Here is a 20,570-nt window from a genome sequence, read left to right on the forward strand (position 1 = left end):
GAGATTGAAAGGATACAACATAATTTCCACTTCAATAAGCATTTACTAACATTATCAAGGAAACTTGATAAAAACATCCAAACAAAGGATTACATTTTTCTTTCAATACATAGCTTCTCAATAAACATATAAGGATATATCTCATCCAGTTACAAGGTTACATAAGATCAATATTACAATGATACAATGACCACATAGGTCTACAAATACCAATAATCTCCAGAACATGAGATGAAGCATGAGTCATGAACCACAGGAACACCTGCGAAGCCAATCCTCGCATGAAGACACAAATCCGAACATCCGATGGGAAGTGGCACTACCACCCGACCATGTAATTCCCAAATGGAATCACCCCACAGTGCTAGGAGATAGCTGAGGACCCTCAAACAAGCATAAGCATGACATGGTCAACAAAACAATATGACTCCATGACAACACAATAAGACTCCACAAGAATCCAGCTGACTCAACTTCACAAACACAAGTGAACCAAATGAGAGAGTGTCATCGCATAGCTTAAGATGGTTACCCTGGTACAATCTCCATAGGTCCCGGCTCACTGTCCTGGTAACCTCTCATGACTGTCTGGCTCCAACTAAGTCTTATGCAGACCCTGCCATCCTTTAGTGAAGACAAGGTGGTTGGTTTGCCATTCCAGGCCTTCTCGCAACATTATGAGCCCTATACTAGCACTCACCTACGCACGAGGTATCATTATCTTTATTAATGTTATGATGCTACCCACCTAATCATTTTGTTATATTACCAGTTATTTTCTGACTTTCACTGGGTTGTGATGCCAGCCACTTTGGGTGCAACCCCCAAATGAAAGCCACTCTCTCAAAGGACACTACACAAGCATGGTCACTCCCCGAGGACCCTACTCCCCGAGGACCCTATGGTGAAGCAGATAGCCATAACACCACTATCAGAAACAAGTGGTCAAACAAAGACATATTGACTCTTCACTAACCATAAGGCAAAGACACTACATGGTTAAGACAACGGAGCCAACATATATCACTTGGTCAAAGGTACCAATCACACCACCATAGGATGACTGAACCAGAGAGCAAAATATCACAATACACACTTGCAAGGACAGCTAAAAACATCAAATCCACACTCAGGCAATCTTTGAGAATATCAACATCATAAGCACTTGAAACATCATTGATTGAAATTAAATATATCACTCTTACAATAGTCACATTATTCAATTCCCAAATCAACATTCCATCAGGATTGAAATTCACATTTATACATTCAACCGGTTATAACATGAATTCCAAACAGGCATTTAAATCATTTTCAAAATATACCCAAACCTACCAATTTGAATCTCCAATTCATGCCTTGATTTCCATTGATAAAATTATTAACCACATAATAAAAATCACATGAAAATCACATTACATCACACAAAACCTCTTTAAACATTCCATCATAAAATTTAAGTTCTCAACACAAACCGGCTTTGGAGACCAGTAAAGGCTCCAAACAAAGCAGGGCCAAATAAACTCGTAGGTGTGCTGCTGTCGGCAACAGACACCGGTTACCGGTTGTGCTGTTGCCGTTGGCAACAACCCAACTGGCAAGGGTTGCCGCTACCAACTGGTAACACTGCTCCCAATCGGAAGCAGTGCTGCCGATCGGTAGTGCTGCCACCACTCGTAGCAGCCGCTACCAACCGGTAACACTACTCCCAACTAGAAGTGGTGCTACCAATCGGTAGTGCTGCCACCACCGGTAGCAGCCGCTACCAACCGGTAACATTGCTCCCAACTGGAAGCGGTGCTACCGACCGGTAGTGCCTCCACCACCGGTAGCAGATACTGCCGACTCATGTGATGGGGTAAGCCCATCATGGCAGTGGTAAGGTCCACAATCAGAGACAAAAACACTACCTCCAAGCATTCAGAAACCCTAAATCCTCCAAATCATTTGACACAGGAAATGATTCATCTCCATAATTATTTCATGGGCACACACATATAGTGCCAAATCCAAAATTCTCAAGGAATATTTACCAACAAGGTAAATGGTGAAATAAACTTACTAGAAATAGTAGCTAAACAAATCTTGGTGAAAAGATACTAGGATGCACTGAGCAAAACCAATCTAAATCATTCTTTTCCCAAAAGAAGAGGTAAACCCAAGAAATTGATTTCCAAGAACAACACACACAACCATTAGGGAAATGAACCATTTCCTGTCTAAAAGCTACCACATGATATAGATTTCACAAAAACAACAGTAATAAACTCTAATTCTTCCATTACAATCATTCCACAAACATCTACAGGAAGATTGAACAAATTTCCATGTAGAGGGAGCAAACTGAAAATTACAAAATAAATTCAAAACAAGAGGAAACCTCCAACCTTGAAGTAATCTGCAAGCAAAAGGAATGAAGCAAATCCAGTCTTGCAACTAGGGCAAATTTCCAACTCCTCCAGGAAGTTTTTCTAGAATTTTCTCTCCAAAAATTCTCTTCTTCTCCTGCCGTGCATCCCCAGAATGGATGCCCAAAATATTTTTTAACCCAAGCTTCTAGGTTAAAGTTTTTCATCCAATCAAATATAAATAATTTAAAACTAAAAGGCAATTAGATTTATTTATTTTCCAAAAATAGTAATTCTTTCCAACAATTAAAATGAAAGGGCAAAAGTAAAAAAGGAAAGCTTTTATTTATTTCTTTTTCCATAAATATTTCCTTCAACATAAGCATTTTACCTTTTTAAATGGCTAGGCAATTTATTTATTTCACAAAAATATCAATGCAACTTTACACAATAAATTAAGCCATTTAACCATTTAATCTAGCAATCATTAATTTAAATAAAACAATAATCACAGAGCATATTAATTAAATGATTACGCCAAAACAAGATAACATCATCCATTTAAATTAAATAATCATTTAAATAAAAGAAAACTCGCAAAACCAAGACAGATCAAATGACGACTCTCAAATGACCAAACCAAGGCACCATGACATGCATAACAGCCAGACGAGGAAAACACAACCGACTGACAACACTCACACGAGTGTAACTGCGGTCAAGCTAGGGTACAACAACTATCTCCTCCACTTCCTTTGGATATATAAGGCACACTTAGACCTGTGAAACCAGGTGGAGTCAATACCCCGTACCTACTCGGTACTAGTACTTGCAATGTCCTGCACCAAAGAACCACACATGCATATAGACCAATATATATTTACAAACACGGTAAACACACCGATGAAGGAGAATCATGATGTTCTGTATCTCACCAGAGTGAGTGAAGGAAAATCATCCCCTTGCATCCCAATACACTTGCAAACACACAACATACAAATAAAGCATCGCAATAGAAGGGAAAAGTGTCAGTCGATGTTAATGATTCATAAAATAACATTAATCATAAGCACTGAAATATTACATAAAATCATACACCATAAATCCAGATAAAACATGAAACAACATCGCATAATATCCGAATCAAAATACAATAATGTTCCACAGAACAGTCACTGAATTGACTCAAAATATACAAAAGAGGCTGATCGAGGAGGGGTACTACATCCTCCCCCCCAAGCCTAGGCTTACCCCTAGAAGCCTAAAACAGATAAGAATAAATCTCTCTCATCTTCGCTGCATCTTCCCAAGTCATAAAGGACTCATCACTGGGGTCCCATAGGACCCTTACCTGCTTGATTTTGTGACCCCTAAGGGTCAAATCCCTATGCTGAAGGATGCGCACAGGCTCGATGGATAGCTGCCCGTCCTCGAACTATAAAGCTTTCCAATCAAGAACATGGGTCACATCACAATGATAAGGACAAAGAATAGAAACATGAAAGACATCATGGATGCGGGATAGACTTAGCGGTAAGGCAAGATGGTAGGCAACAGGTCCTATCCTCTCAAGGATCTCAAAAGGGCCTACAAAATGAGGCACCAACTTAGAACCCTTTCCATAATGGATCAGACTCTTCCATGGACGTACTCTCAAGAACACACGGTCGCCAACCAAAAATTGGTGATCGACTCTATGAGCATCGACATACTTCTTCTGCCTATCCTGGGCAGCCACCAAATGCCCACGAATCTGCTCAACCTGATGCTCCATCTCACGAAGCAAATCCGGGCCTAAACACACCCTATCCTCCAATCGATCCCAACTCAAAGGAGTATGGCAAGGACAACCATACAATGCGTGGAAGGGCAACATGCCTATAGAGCTGTGATATCCATTGTTATAAGCAAACTCCATAAGGCAAAGATATTCCTCCCAGTGCAATTGCTGATCCATAACATACATGCGAAGTATGTCCTCCAAGACCTGATTCACACACTCAGTCTAGCCATCGGTCTCTGGGTGATAAGCCGAACTAAAGTTCAACTGGGTCCCCAAAGCATGCTGAAGTGAGGTCCACAAGGCTGATGTAAAGACAGTGTCTCTATCAGATATGATCCATCTTGGGATCCCATGCAACCTCACCACATCTTCCAAGAAGACTCGTGCCACCACTGTTACGGTATAAGAAGATCGAATAGGAACAAAATGAGCAACTTTGGTCAATATATCCACAATGACCATGATGGCATCATGATGCCACGAAGAAACAAGCAACCCTACTATGAAATCCATGGAAATGATATCCCATTTCCAATCCGGTATCAAATTTGGCTGTAAAAGCCCTGCAGGGTGCTGATGCTTCGCCTTCACTTGCTAACATTCCAAACACTTGGACACAAAATCAGCAATGTCACATTTCATACCAGCGCAATGATATATTTGTCTAAGATTTGTGTGCATCTTCTTGACACCAGGGTGTGCCAAATAAGGTGCACGATGGGCCTCAGTCATGATCAAAACACGAAGGGCCTCTAAAGGAGGTACATAGATCTGTCCAAGATGTCTAAGAAGACCATCTGACTCAAGAGTATATCTAGAAAATCTACCCTCCAATGGTCTTCCAGACTCCACCACGGCTCTAACATCCTGATACCAAGTGTCCTGAGAAAGAACTCCAAGAATTCTCTCACTCAAGTCCACACCAAGGGACACAACTACAACCTCATGCTGCCTATGGCTCAAAGCATCTGCCACTACATTCTCTTTCCCCTAGATATAGTGAACCTCAAAATCATACTCATAGAAGAATTCCATCCATCTTCGCTATTGAGCATTCAAGTTCGGCTGCTTGAAAATATACTGCAAACTGCGATGATCACTATGCAGCTCGAACCGATGCCCCAACAGGAAATGTCTCCAACGAACCAATGCATGTACCATAGCTGCCAACTCCAAGTCATGAACTGGATAGTTCAACTCATGATCCTTGAGTTTATGAGACTCATAGGCAACCACATGTCCATCCTGCATAAGCACCGCACCTATACCTTCCAAGGAGGCATCTGTGCATACCATGAAATCTCTGGATGGGTTAGGAACTGCCAAAATTAGAGCACTAACAAGGAGTTCCTTCAAGGTACAAAAAACGAATTCGCACTTCTCTGACCAAACAAACTTCTTCCCTTTCCTCTGAAGAGAAGTAATCGGATGGCCTATCCGAGAAAAGCTCTTAACAAAGAGATGATAATATCTGGCCAAACCCATGAAACTATGAACTTTAGAAACATTGGTCGGTGCTGGCCAATCAACAATGGCTTGGATCTTAGAAGGATCCATGGATATACCTTCTCCTAAAACTATATGAACAAGATAGCCCACCTCTGACCGGAAGAAATCACACTTTTCCAGATTCACAAAAAACTGATTCTCCCTCAAGCATTGCAATACCTGACGCAAGTGACCCTCATGCTCTTCCCTGGATCTAGAATAAATCAATATGTCATCCAAGAACACAAGAACAAAGTGGTCAAGGTAGGTGCAAAAAACCCCATTCATAAGACTCAAGAACACTGAAGGCGCGTTTGTCAACCCAAATGGCACCACTGTGAATTCATAGTGACCATAATGAGTACAAAATGTCGTCTTATGAATGTCTGCATCATGAATGCGCAACTGATGATACCCAGACTTCAGGTCTATCTTAGAGAACACCTTGGCTCCCTTCACTTGATCAAAGAGATCATCAATCTGAGGAAATGGATAGCGGTTCTAGATGGTTACCTTATTCAACTATCGATAATCAATGCATAATCAAAGAGAACCTTTCTTCTTCTTGACGAAGATAACCGGCGCACCAGGAACCAAGTCAATGCAAAAATCTATGTCTCGTTTTGGAGGCATACTGAGAATATCTAAAGGAAACACATCCTCATACTCTCAAAGAATAGGGTGACCATCAAGAGTGATTTCTCGACTCTCTCCCTCATCCACATCCTCAAGAGCAACTGCAAAAAGCTGACACCCTTGACGTATGCACCGCCTAAGTTGCATAGCGGAAATCATATGTAAGGATATCGATTGCTGAACTCCAACGATCCCCACTCTCCTACCAAGGTCATCTACACACTCTACTATCTTCTGATGACAGTCTACATGAGCACTGTGAGATGATAACCAATCCATCCCCAACACAACTCCATAGGACCCCAAGGGAATGACTCGAAGGTCCACTGAAGTGACAAAGGGTCCTAAGTCCAACTTGTAGCTGGGAATGAAAGCATCTACAAGCACTCACACACTGGTAGCCAACTCTACTTGCCACCTATCTGCTTTCTTAGCAGACACGAGCCCCCATCGCTCTACAATGGATCAAGAAATAAAAGAATCTAAAGCACCCGAATCAAAAAGTACAGAGATAGGGATTCCACGTAACACACCTATGGTCTCAATCACCGTACTCTGATGCTCAGCTTGGTGGTCATCCACCACTGCAAAAACTCTATGGGATCTACCTGCATCCCCCACTATCAGCTTTGATGCGGCTGGCCTCTGACTACCTGATTGCTACGAATGTCGAGGACACTGATCGGCCTTGTGGCCAAACTGACCACAATTAAAGAAATCTCCATTGCTAGGTCCTCTACTCCTAGATGGTCTACTAGACTACTGAAAGCTCTGCCCACTAGGGGCTTGAGATGCTCCTTGAGAAGGCTGCCCTAGAAAGGTTTGCCTACCCCTCAGCCATCTCTTGCTCTTCTGGGACTGAGGGATGCCACCCTACTGGCCCTGAGACTACTTTGGTCTCGGTGGCTGGTGCTGCTGTCCACCCTTGGTGGGTGCCTGAGGACCCCTAAAAGGTGCAGCAGTCTGGGACTGATTCCCTCTACTTCTAGACCCACTGAATGGATCACTCCCAATCTAAACTCCAGACTGGCCGCCATGAGCACGGCTAAGGTTCTGCTCTACCAACCTGGCTTTCGCCATGGCTACCTCTACTGAAGTGGGCTCAAAAACTCGCACTCCTCCACTGATGCAGTCATTAAGACCCCTCAAGAAGTGTTGTACCCGCATAGCCTCATCATTGCCAATCTCGGTATATTGTTTGAGCTCATAGAACTTATGCTCGAACTGATCCACTGACAACCCAAACTGGCACAGAGCATAGAACTCATTTGCTTGCGACTGCCTCCACTAGGGTGAGAGGAATCATGCCCTGAACCTCTCCAAAAACATCTCCCAAGATGTGGTGTTAATGCTCACACCGATCCTCTCCTCTTCTAATTTCCACTAGATAGATGCATGATCACGCATCTCGCCTTGGTGTTGCTACTATAAGGATACATAGCAAAACACCGGTCTAAACTAATAAGCTAGGTTTCTGCCTTGAGACCAGTACCTTTTCCATCAAAGAAGGGAGGATTGGACCTCATCAAGTCCCTCATGTGCCCTAAGATAGCTGGATCCGGGTCCACTAGGACCTCTCCCCTTCTAGGAGATCTCTCTATCTCTCTCTCTCTAGAAACTACTGAAGCGGTTCTTCTACCCGGCCAAGGATGGGCTGATCCATCTTGGGTCTGGGGCCTAGTCTAGCTAGCACCTCTCGAAACATCTGATGCAGCTCCTCCCTTTTGGGAACATGCTCTACTGAAGGCGGTTCCTCTTGATGAACCGACTGCTCTCTATCCACACTCACATGAGTGGGTGAAGGTGAAGGACTATGGCGGTCGGAACCTTGACCCCTTCCTCCTCCTCTGCCTCTAGAGCAGCCACCAACATGGCCACCTCCCTTGGCTTTCCTAGCCATGACCTAACACTGCACAAGAGAAAAAGGTTTAGATCAGAGGCAGAGAAAGACATAAGGAAGTCACACCACAAGACCTACACAAAAGGGTCAAGGCAAATGGGCTCACTACAAACCCAGAGTACCCAATGTTGAAACTTGGGCTCTAATACCAAATGTAATGCTCCGCTAGGAACCCCAAAGGAGAAACCCACAACAAGGGTGAAACAATTTTTTTTTAAAAGTATAAACATCATAAGTGCATTTACACAACATGCACGATAACACAAGCGAAAGACTTACACTAGAATTCCTTAAGGGTTACCAACAAAGAATTAACTTCAAGAATAAATTTCACAACATCATAAATCCACATATGCATCATTAACCCAATGATATCAAGAAGCCATAAACAAATAAAGATTCATCATAGAGAGATTGAAAGGATACAACATAATTTCCACTTCAATAAGCATTTACTAACATTATCAAGGAAACTTGATAAAAACATGCAAACAAAGGATTACATTTTTCTTTCAATACATAGCTTCTTAATAAACATATAAGGATATATCTCATCCAGTTACAAGGTTATATAAGATCAATATTACAATGATACAATGACCACATAGGTCTACAAATACCAATAATCTCCAGACAATGAGATGAAGCATGAGTCACGAACCATAGGAACACCTGCGAAGCCAATCCTCGCATGAAGACACAAATCCGAACATCCGATGGGAAGTGGCACTACCACCCGACCATGTAATTCCCAAATGGAATCACCCCACAGTGCTAGGAGATAGCTGAGGACCCTCAAACAAGCATAAGCATGACATGGTTGACAAAACAATATGACTCCATGACAGCACAATAAGGCTCCACAAGAATCCAGGTGGCTCAACTTCACAAACACAAGTGAACTGACATCACGAAACACAAGTGAACCAAATGAGAGAGTGTCATCGCATAGCTTAAGATGGTTACCCTAGTACAGTCTCCATAGGTATCAGCTTACTATCCTGGTAACCTCTCCCAACTGTTCGGCTCCAACTAAGTCTTATGCGGACCCTACCATCCTTTCGTGAAGACAAGGTGGTTGGTTTGCCATTCCAGGCCTTCTCGCAACATTATGAGCCCTGTACTAGCACTCACCTATACACGAGGTATCATTATCTTTATTAATGTTATGATGCTACCCACCTAATCATTTTGTTAGATTACCAGTTATAATCTAACTTTCACTCGGTCATGATGCCAACCACTTTGGGTGCAACCCCCAAATGAAAGCCACTCTCTCAAAGGACACTACACAAGCATGGTCACTCCCCGAGGACCCTATGGCGAAGCAGACAACCATAACACCACTATCAAAAACAATTGGTCAAACAAGGACATACTGACTCTTCGCTAACCATAAGGCAAAGACACTACATGGTTAAGACAATAGAGCCAACATATATCACTTGGTCAAAGGTACCAATTACACCACCACAGGATGATTGAACCACAGAGCAAAATATCACAATACACACTTGCAAGGATAGCTAAAAATGTCAAATCCGCACTCAAGCAATCTTTGAGAATATCAGCATCATAAGCACTTGCAACATCATTGATTGAAATTAAATATATCACTCTTACAATAGTCACATTATTCAATTCCCAAATCAACATTCCATCAGGATTGAAATCCACATTTATACATTCAACTGGTTATAACATGAATTCCAAACAGGGATTTAAATCATTTTCAAAATATACCCAAACCTACCAATTTGAATCTCTAATTCATGCCTTGATTTCCATTGATAAAATTATTAACCACATAATAAAAATCACATGAAAATCACATTACATCACACAAAACCTCTTTAAACATTCCATCATAAAATTTAAGTTCTCAACACAAACCGGCTTTGGAGACCAGTAAAGGCTCCAAACAAAGTAGGGCCAAATAAACTCGCAGGTGTGCTGTTGTCGGCAACAGACACCGGTTACCAGTTGTGTTGTTGCCCCTGGTAACAACCCAACCGGCAAGGGCTGCCGCTACCAACCGGTAACACTGCTCCCAACCGGAAGCAGTGCTGCCGACAAGTAGTGCCACCACCACCGATAGCAGCCGCTACCAACCGGTAACACTGCTCGCAACCAGAAGCGATGCTGCCGATTGGTAGTGCCACCACTGCCCGTAGCAGCCGCTACCAACTGGTAACACTGCTCCCAACTGGAAGCGGTGCTGCCAAACGGTAGTGCCACCATCGCCGGTAGTAGACACTGCCAACTCACGTGATGGGGTAAGCCCATCATAGGAGCGGTAAGGTCCACAATCAGAGACAAAAACACTACCTCCAAGCATTCAGAAACCATAAAACCTCCAAATCATTTGAGATAGGAAATGATTCATCTCTAGAATTATTTTACGGGCACACACATACAGTGCCAAATCCAAAATTCTTAAGGAATATTTACCAACAAGGTAAATGGTGAAATAAACTTACTGGAAATAGTAGCTAAACAAATCTTGGCGAAAAGATACTAGGATGCACTCAACAAAACCAATCTAAATCATTCTTTTCCCAAAAGAAGAGGTAAACCCAAGAAATTGATTTCCAAGAACAACACACACAGCCGTTAGGGAAATGAACCATTTCCTGTCTAAAAGCTACCACATGATATAGATTTCACAAAACCAACAGTAATAAACTCTAATTATTCCATTCTAATCATTCCACAAACACCTACAGGAAGATTGAACAACTTTCCATGTAGAGGGAGCAAACTGAAAATTACAAAATAAATTCAAAACAAGAGGAAACCTCCAACCTTGAAGTAATCCGCAAGCAAAAGGAATGAAGCAAATCCAGTCTTGCAACTAGGGCAAATTTCCAACTCCTCCAGGAAGTTTTTCCAAAATTTTCTCTCCAAAAATTCTCTTCTTCTCCTGTCGTGCATCCCCAGAATGGATGCCCAAAATATCTTTTAACCCAAGCTTCTAGGTTAAAGTTTTTCATCCAATCAAATTTAAATAATTTAAAACTAGAAGGCAATCAGATTTATTTCTTTTCCAAAAATAGTAATTCTTTCCAACAATTAAAATGAAAGGGTAAAAGTAAAAAAGGAAAGCTTTTATTTATTTCTTTTTCCATAAATATTTGCTTCAACATAAGCGTTTTACCTTTTTAAATGGCGAGGCAATTTATTTATTTCACAAAAATATCAATGCAACTTTACACAATAAATTAAGCCATTTAACCATTTAATCTAGCAAACATTAGTTTAAATAAAACAATAATCATAGAGCATATTAATTAAATGATTACGCCAAAACAAGATAACATCATCCATTTAAATTAAATAATCATTTAAATAAACGAAAACTTGCAAAACCAAGACAGATCAAATGACGACTCTCAAATGACCAAACCAAGGCACCATGACATGCATAACAACCAGACGAGGAAAACACAACCGACTGACAACACTCACACGAGTGTAACTGTGGTCAAGCTAGGGTACAACATCTATCTCCTCCACTCCCATTGGATATATAAGGCATGCTCAGACCTGTGAAACTAGGTGGAGTCAATACCCTGTACCTACCCGGTACTAGTACCTGCAATGTCCTGCACCAAAGAACCCCACGTGCATATAGACCAATATATATGTACAAACGCGGTAAACACACCGATGAAGGAGAATCGTGACATTCCTTGTGTCACCAGAGTGAGTGAAGGAAAATCATCCCCTCGCATACCAATACACTTGCAAACACGCAACATACAAATAACGCATCGCAATAGAAGGGAAAAGTGTCAGTCCATGTTAATGATCCATAAAATAACATTAATCATAAGCACTTAAATATTACATAAAATTATACACCATAATTCCAGATAAAATATGAAACAACATCGCATAATATCTGAATCAAAATACAATAATGTTCCACAGAACAGTCACTGAAGTGACTCAAAATATACAAAAGAGGCTGATTGAGGAGGGGTACTACACTAGGAGATGACACAAGGTCCCACACACATGCTAAAACTAGGCTGGTACCTAACAACCAAATAGACCAACTCAAGAACCACAACAAATAAGCAATCAAATGCAATAAGCCAATTCACATCATAAGGATAATCATAAACATAGAAACTCCCAAAGGCGTGCCAAAATCAAGGCACAAGGAATAAGGACCAAGGACACATGTAGGAGTGCAGTATCCTCACATGCTATCCTCACATAGAGGGGAAAAGCCACACTCTGATAGACAAGTCATTGCATGCTATCCTCACAAAGAAGGGGAAAATCAACCTTGATCGATATGTGGAACCATATCAACCTATGAGAGATCAAGGGAGTTCGGTTTACCATATCAATGGCCTTCCCGAGCTTATCCTAAAACGTCCTCCCTAGGACTAAGTATTGGGGTCCAACCATTATTATCTTGTTTAGATGAATCCTAATTACCCAACCCATCTAAATAATTATTAATGTTATCACTTATTTAAACAAGGAAAACTTTCAATGTGCCATGGTGGTCTAGACTCCAAGCATCCTTACTAGGAACCTCTTAGTAGCATATCTCTCATGACCCTAGTCATCACATGAAAGCCCACTCCCCCTAGCCATGTTCCATGACCTTAAGGTAAACATGAATAACCACATTACAAGGAGGCTCATACAAAATGAATCCACAAGTAATAGCAACATGCTCATATACAAATTTGAAGCATAATCAAGAACCATAATGCCAACATGTAAACCAAGAGCCTCAACAATAATCCACAACATGAAACACGAGTAAGGCATAAATCCATCTTACTAAGCCATGAAAAATATCAAATCCTTAATAGCATGGTATTATCCTCCTTTTCAGAGCTCAAACAATAACATAATAGTCAAATCTACACAATACTCATCTCCAAGACACACAAGAGAACCAACAAATGCTTTTGGTACAAAGACAAAATCCAAATAATCTGACTCAGAAAGATAAAACAATAACAAATATGGAAATGGGATAGAATGGCACATTTGACAAATCTTGTGGTGCATATAACACTTACTATGGCACATATAACACATATTGTGGCACATATAACACATATTGTGGCGCATATACCACAGAGTCTCAAAAACTCAAAAAATGAAGTAACAAAATTATTACAGACTAAGAAAATTAATAAGACTTCGAAATGATATCAAGACTGGTCCAATGGGGATGCAATAACCATGATAAACCAAGAAAAATTAAACATATAATAATAATAATAATAATAATATGAAATACAAATCATAAAATGCTTCTCCCAGACATAAGAATGTGACCTCCGACAGTGCACAAAGAGCCACCACCAGGGGGTAACAAAATAGATCAATCCTAAAGTTCACGATAAACCATATACAGGGGACAAATGACAATCAAATCCATATGAAATAACAAATCAATTCCAACATGCCTCGACCATCATTGATTCACAACAATCTCAGGAAATTCATAGAGCTATTCACGACAATACATCAATCAATAAATAAAATATGAACATAATTTCCCCCCAAACTATATACAATAGCAATAATATTTAACAAATATAAAAATAATTCCTTTGAGACTCTTGACAAACAATCTTTCCAGAAGTCATAGAGAATACAAGCTTTTCCGAAAGCGAAAATTGTAGAAAAGGAGTGAATTAAACCAACCTGGAAAACTAGAAGTGATGGTAATGAAAATTCAAAGAAGAATCCAAATCCGAATCCAAGAAAACTTCAACAAGCCAAAATCCAAGCAATCAAATTCTCTAGAGTTGTAGAAAAATCCCAAAAACCAACCCGATAAAATGCACAGGAAATCAAATAAATAATATTGCATTCAAAAACTATAGAAAAATTCCAGCCAATCAAAATATTATGAGAAACTATATTTCATACCCTTTCCGAATTCAAGGTAAGAAATATAAAATAATATTATTTACTTACCCCACAACTTCCAACCAATAGAAAATAGGGTGGGTAGAAATATATAATATTAATTAACCCAATTAGTAACAAAGGGAATAATGATAATATAATAACCAATAACAATTAAATAATAAATCAAGGCCCAATAAAAATAAATCAAAACCAACTATAAATAAATGCCACAAATAATTATAAAACCACAACCAACATAAAATCATGATAATTATTCACGCTTTCCCCTTTCATTTCAAGTATTCATGTTCGTTGTCTGGAGAAGAGTTAGAGGTCATGGTATTTGATATAATAGTGTTTTTCCAAAGGTTTTTTGATACTTTCTTTTTTGGCAGGAAGGTTTTTGGCTCATGGGATTTGGCACAGGGATTTGGAAAATTTTGTCTTCTTCCATTGATAGCAGCTATGGAGTCTACATTTGAAAATTATCCGATGGTTTTTTTTGGCAAATTGTCATATGGCCTCTATGCAAAACTGATATTATATGTGTTGTGACCATATTTTGTATGTGGTTTTGGGCGGGGTGTATAAATTGATTCGTTAGATACTATAGGTTTATTTTATGATCTATGACCGAAGGTTTTCTTCCCAGGGTTCTTTCCTCTGGCATGCTCTTTGAATCTTGTGTAAAAAATAATAAAAATATTAAAAAAGTTTAGTGGAATAATCCACTTTTATTGAAAAAAAAAAGTCATAAATAATTAAACAATAGATAAATAATAAATAATCAATCAAACAATAAACCATTAAATTAATTAATTAAATATCAAAGCACTAAATAAATATAAACTAATAAACCATTAACGAAATAATAATAATAAATTGTTCAATGTAATACCCAAACTAAACATTAATTTAATTTATTTAAACTATATGAAACAATTATTAATAATCAAATACTCACAATGCCACTAGATGACCACAACCCAAGATACTAACACAATGACTCATGCTAAGACACTCAACTGACAAGGATGACAACTTAATCATAAAGTGTGTAGAGGGAACTTATGTTGTCTCCAATCAACTTTCCATTGGGATAAAGACAAGCTCAGACCTATGAGACCAGGTGGAGTCGATGTCTATTACCTACAATCCTGCAACCACCAATAGTCACAATACAACATATACAAGTATATCATAAATGATCAAGCAAGTGATAGAGAATCACAACGTCATATCATGCTCGTAGTGAGTGGTATGACATCCTCCCTATCACAAATACAATAGTAAGATAGTCACACACATCACAACATCATCTCATCCAATGTAATCATCAAGTGGGGTTAGCATAACCAAGATGCCATCATAATCTCATAATCAATATAATCCATCTATAATAGTAATTGCATATAAATCATTGACTATAAATCCATCATTATAATGATCAGGGATAAATGTTATCATCCACATAATTCCTCATATATCAATATCTATATGAAATGTCCAGTATCATCATTAAGCATCTGAGATATAGATAGAGTCATAGGTCTAAATCAAAACATCACATAAGAGTCTAGATAAGTCTATCAATGCATAAATCAAAAGATGTATCGAGGAGGGACACTACATTCAATATTTGCATTATTTCATTCATGGTTAATTCCACAAGTAGGGTTTGACCTAAGGAAAACCCCTATTCCCAACATCTTTCCCTTTCTTTCTGTGTGTAGGAACAAGTGTAGGAGTTGTACTTCGGAAATTCGATAGTGTCGATAGTGACAAACAGGTTCAGTTTTCAATGGCAGAAAATTTGGAGGACCAAGGCGGATTTGCAGTACTTGGTCCCAAAATATTAGGCCGAACTTATGAGGATAGATTCTAAACATCTTATTTTACCCAGATCCCAGCTGGTGGCTTTATGGGACATTTGTAGCTTACTTTTTCTGTTAGATCACTTCAATAATCCCTCATTTTACCCTAATTTCACAAATACATTCCAAATTCAACTTCGAAAGGAGACTCACATTGCACCCAAAATTGGTAGATCTGATCAATACTCTTAGCCCTCTTTCTAATAAAAGTGTGGCTAGATCTATTAGATTTACCCCCTTCTTTCAATGTTTTGGTTAATTTGGTTAGTGGTTTTACTTGTTGAAACCCTAATTCCAAATTTACACCATTTCATTTTGTTGAACCCAACTCCTTGCATTCTTATTTCTGATTTGTGGTCTCAGATCTGATTTTTTAGGTATTTGAAAAAATAAATTTTGCACTAAAAAAACATAATTACATAAATTCAGTGGTTAATTTCATAAAAAACCCTAATTTTTTTATAGCTAATTTTGGCTTGTGGGTTGCATAATTTTTCATTTGTACTTTCATATCTAATTTTAGGCAATCAAAATGGAATTTACTAAATCTTATTTGTTTTCTATTTCACATATGATTATATTGCTTTTTAGTTACATTTATCATGATCATGAGTTGGATAATGACTTCTTTCATTTTACATTACTTCTTTTCATTCATAGTACTCTTGCATATTGTATTTTTAGGGTTTCAAAGATATGGCCTTCTTACAAATCATATCTCAAAGATTTTATCCATGTTATATGTTATTTTATGATGAGATATTTAAGAATATGAATTACATGTGTAGATCACATAAAGGATTTTGTAGACAATGATAATCCAAGAGACGACATTAACAAAGTTAACACTTGTACCTCTCCTAGGGTATCTCATGCAAATGAAGAAAGAGTCAATACTCCTATCAGTGATCTCTCTATTAGAGAGCAATCATTGAAGATAAATAGGGCACCATATTTTTTCTCATAGGCATACTCTAGTGCAAGGGGTGCAAGATTAATAATCAGTTTATCAATTCCTACAGATCCTCCTTATTCTCTTAGAGATTATTTTAGTCAATAAAATATTTGTAGGGAAGATAATGTTATGAATTTTATTCATGACCTATCTCCTCATATAACATTAAGTAAATATGAAGCCTTAGATGATAAGTACCTTCCTTCCCAACCTATAAAAAAGGATATGAATAATAATGATATAAAGGAGAAACTTCCTACAAAAGATATTCCTACTTCATCTAATTCTCCCTTTGATCCTTTCATGTGTCCTTACACTAAATTTTTTAAAGAGATTCATGATAATGGTCCTTCTTCATCACAATTTTTTTTTTTTATAGGAATGATTATAATATAATCTCAAAGCAAGGTTATTATGGACAAGGACTTGGAAAATATGAACAAGAAATCAAAGTCCCTATAAACCCTTCTTCGTAAGCTAGTACTGAAGGTCTAGGACATCCTCATCATTCACCCATGGATGATATTTTTACAATTCAAAGGTTTAAGGAGTATCTTGCAAGACATAGAAATTATCATCCATATAAAGGTGCCTCTTCCTAAAACAATCCTTTTTGCTCATATCATCAAACTATTGAACACCGTGCTAATGATTTTCCTATTTTTCAAAAGGGAATACAACGACTCGTTGATAATGGTATGATCAAAATCATAGAATAAAATCCTCCTCCCTCTTGCAAACCTTGTCCTACATCTCAAGAGACAATACCTACTCCTATTGATGATCAAGAGAAATTGGCTACAAGAACCTTTTGGAGTTTGAAGTATGATAATAATGTTGTTTTTCCTTTCATTAAACTTAATCACAATTACAAGCATAAGGTGTTGAACCTTGTCTTTTTCATTATGGTTATTGTCATTCTCTTTGAAATTGTAAATCTGTAAAAGCATTTATTCAAGACCAATATGATCGAGCTCATATAGCTCTTAGAACTGATCTTGCATATTTTTTTGGTGAAGAGGTAGTGTTGTAGCACTCTATTCACCTTATCATGTCATTCCTTGCCCAATGACACTAGTAGTTAATTGGGGGATCTTTATCATGAGTGGTGATTATTTTTCAATAACAATCATCTTGGGGCAGAAACATAGCTTTTTCCTTGTTTCCTTTCTTGGGGGGAAAGGACAATATATATATCCAATTCTCTCTTTTCTTTGAAGGTTACCTCCTCTTTAGAGTTGCATTTTGAATAACATGATGTCCTTTCTTGCATAGAATTATCCTTCATGAGATTTCATGTGCATTCCTTGGTTAGGACTTATTCCTTGCTTGAAATGGTACATATCTTATGAATAAATATCTCCTTAGAGGTTGTGTAAATCCTCCTCATTTTCCCTATGCTTAGGGAGCATTGATTTCTCTTATCGTTTCTAAGGATCCACTTTTTCTTTTTGTTGATTTGTGTTTTCTTATGATACAATGTCATTCCTTGTGTGAAGTTGTTTGTTGCTTAAGGATTCTCTCTTATGAAAAAGGTGTGTATCCTTGACTACAACCTCTTCTTCACTTGACAATGTATATCTATTATAAAAAAATGTTAAGAACTTAGGGTTAAAAGTGTGCCATCCTTCATAAATAATCCTTTTCACCTAGGAATGGGAGGAAGGTATGCATTCTTGTTTTCCTTCCTCTCTTTTGGCTAATGATGTTATTTTTTTTCAATAAACTCCTCTTAGAGGTAAATGTCTTTTGAGAAAAGGTCTATTCGCTTCCAAGGATTTCCTTACACTTGTTGCAAGATATCTCTTTTTCAATTATTTTTTCCTTTCTTATAAGAGTAATGCCTCTTTAGCTTGGATTTAAAAACATTTTTGCCTAAAAGGATATATCCTCGATGTTGAAGGTGTGTATCCTTGTTTATAGCTTCCTTAAGACATCAACATAGATCTATGTTGACATCTTAAGGGGGGGAGCATTGCATATCACCCTCTTGTACTATATTTTGCATTATATTTTTGCATGTCTTCCACAAGGTGTTCATTCTCAAAACTAGATAAAACAAAGTATTACACAAGATGCTTCATGCCATAAACTAGACACAAAATTTATATGTCTTATGTCACAACCCTCCCTTATCACCTTGGGTTTAAAATACAAACTCTATTATATTTTTTTTGATAAACTATTTAAATGAATGAATGAATATTATAAAGGGATAAAATAATAAAACACACACACACACATGGAAAATATAAATTTTTCTTAATTATTTATTTAGTTTTCCTCATCCAATTATGGCACATGTTGTAGGAAGAATAAGAAGCTTCTAGAGGATTCTCCACCACCTTGCATGTAACTCCTCCCACTGAGTCTAATCAATTTGCATGAAATCCAAAATTGGGAAAGAATCTCTTTTTTTAATTAAAATTATAGATAGTGGAATATAGGGATTTTTCTTATAAATGATATGCAAGTTTTCAAAGATAGGAGTTGGTTAGTCCATAGAGAAATTCTCCTCTCAAGAAATTCTTTTCGCAGTCATATTTCATTCTTTTGAAAATAGTTAAGATTACTTTGGAGGATTTCTTTGAAGTTTAAAGGATCAAGGGAGGCTAATTGAAGGATTCATAGGGGATTCTACATCAATTGCAAGTATCCAGGTTCTTCTTATTTAGTTTATTTTATTTTGAATCATGCATCTTATTCTTGCTGCAAATTAGATTAGATCAATTTATTCAGTTTTTTTGTTGAAGAATTAGATTTGATCAATTTATTTCAGTTTCTTGTTGAAGAATTAGATTTGATCAATCTATTTCAGTTCTTGTTGAAGAATTAGTTTAGATCAATTTATTTCAATTTCTTGTTGAAAAAAAAAATTAGATTAGATCGATTTATTTCAGTTTCTTGTTGAAGAATTAGATTTGATCAATCTATTTCAGTTCTTGTTGAAGAATTAGTTTAGATCAATTTATTTCAGTTTCTTGTTGAAAAAAAAAATAGATTAGATCATTTTATTTCAGTTTCTTGTTGAAGAACTAGATTTTCTCCCTCTAATTCATCTCTCTAATTTTCAAATAAAAAAATCTAAATCTCATAGATCTTACTGTGAATATTTCTCTGTGTTTCTCATTTGATTCTATACATATTTTCCATTATCTTGTATATATATATTTTCTCTGTAAAAATTAGCTGAAATGAAAGGATAGATTTTCGCTGTGATTATTTCCTCTATGATAATCTCATTTGATTTCATTATCTGGTTAAATAAATTCTTTGTGAATAAATTAATATTTCTTTCTCTGTGAATAAATCTCTTTGTGTGTATGAATAAATTAATCTCCCTTCTCTGCGAATAAATCTCCCCGTGTAAAGAACAAATCTCTCTGTGAAAGAATTAATAATCCTTCTCTGGTTATCTTATTTCTCTATTATATTTCGTCCCTAGATTTAATATGATAATCTCTCTTACATTAATATTAATTTTACATACCTGTTTATGTATTCTCTTTTATACAAATTAATATTTGAAATGAACTATAATAAAAATAAATAAATAAATAAATAAATATATATATATATACACATATACATATGTATATGTATATATATATATACATATACATATACATGTATAAATATATATATATATATATATGTATATGTATATATGTATATGTATATATATATATAC

This window comes from Cryptomeria japonica, chromosome 10 (genome assembly GCF_030272615.1).
Source record: "Cryptomeria japonica chromosome 10, Sugi_1.0, whole genome shotgun sequence".
Lineage (NCBI taxonomy): Eukaryota > Viridiplantae > Streptophyta > Pinopsida > Cupressales > Cupressaceae > Cryptomeria > Cryptomeria japonica.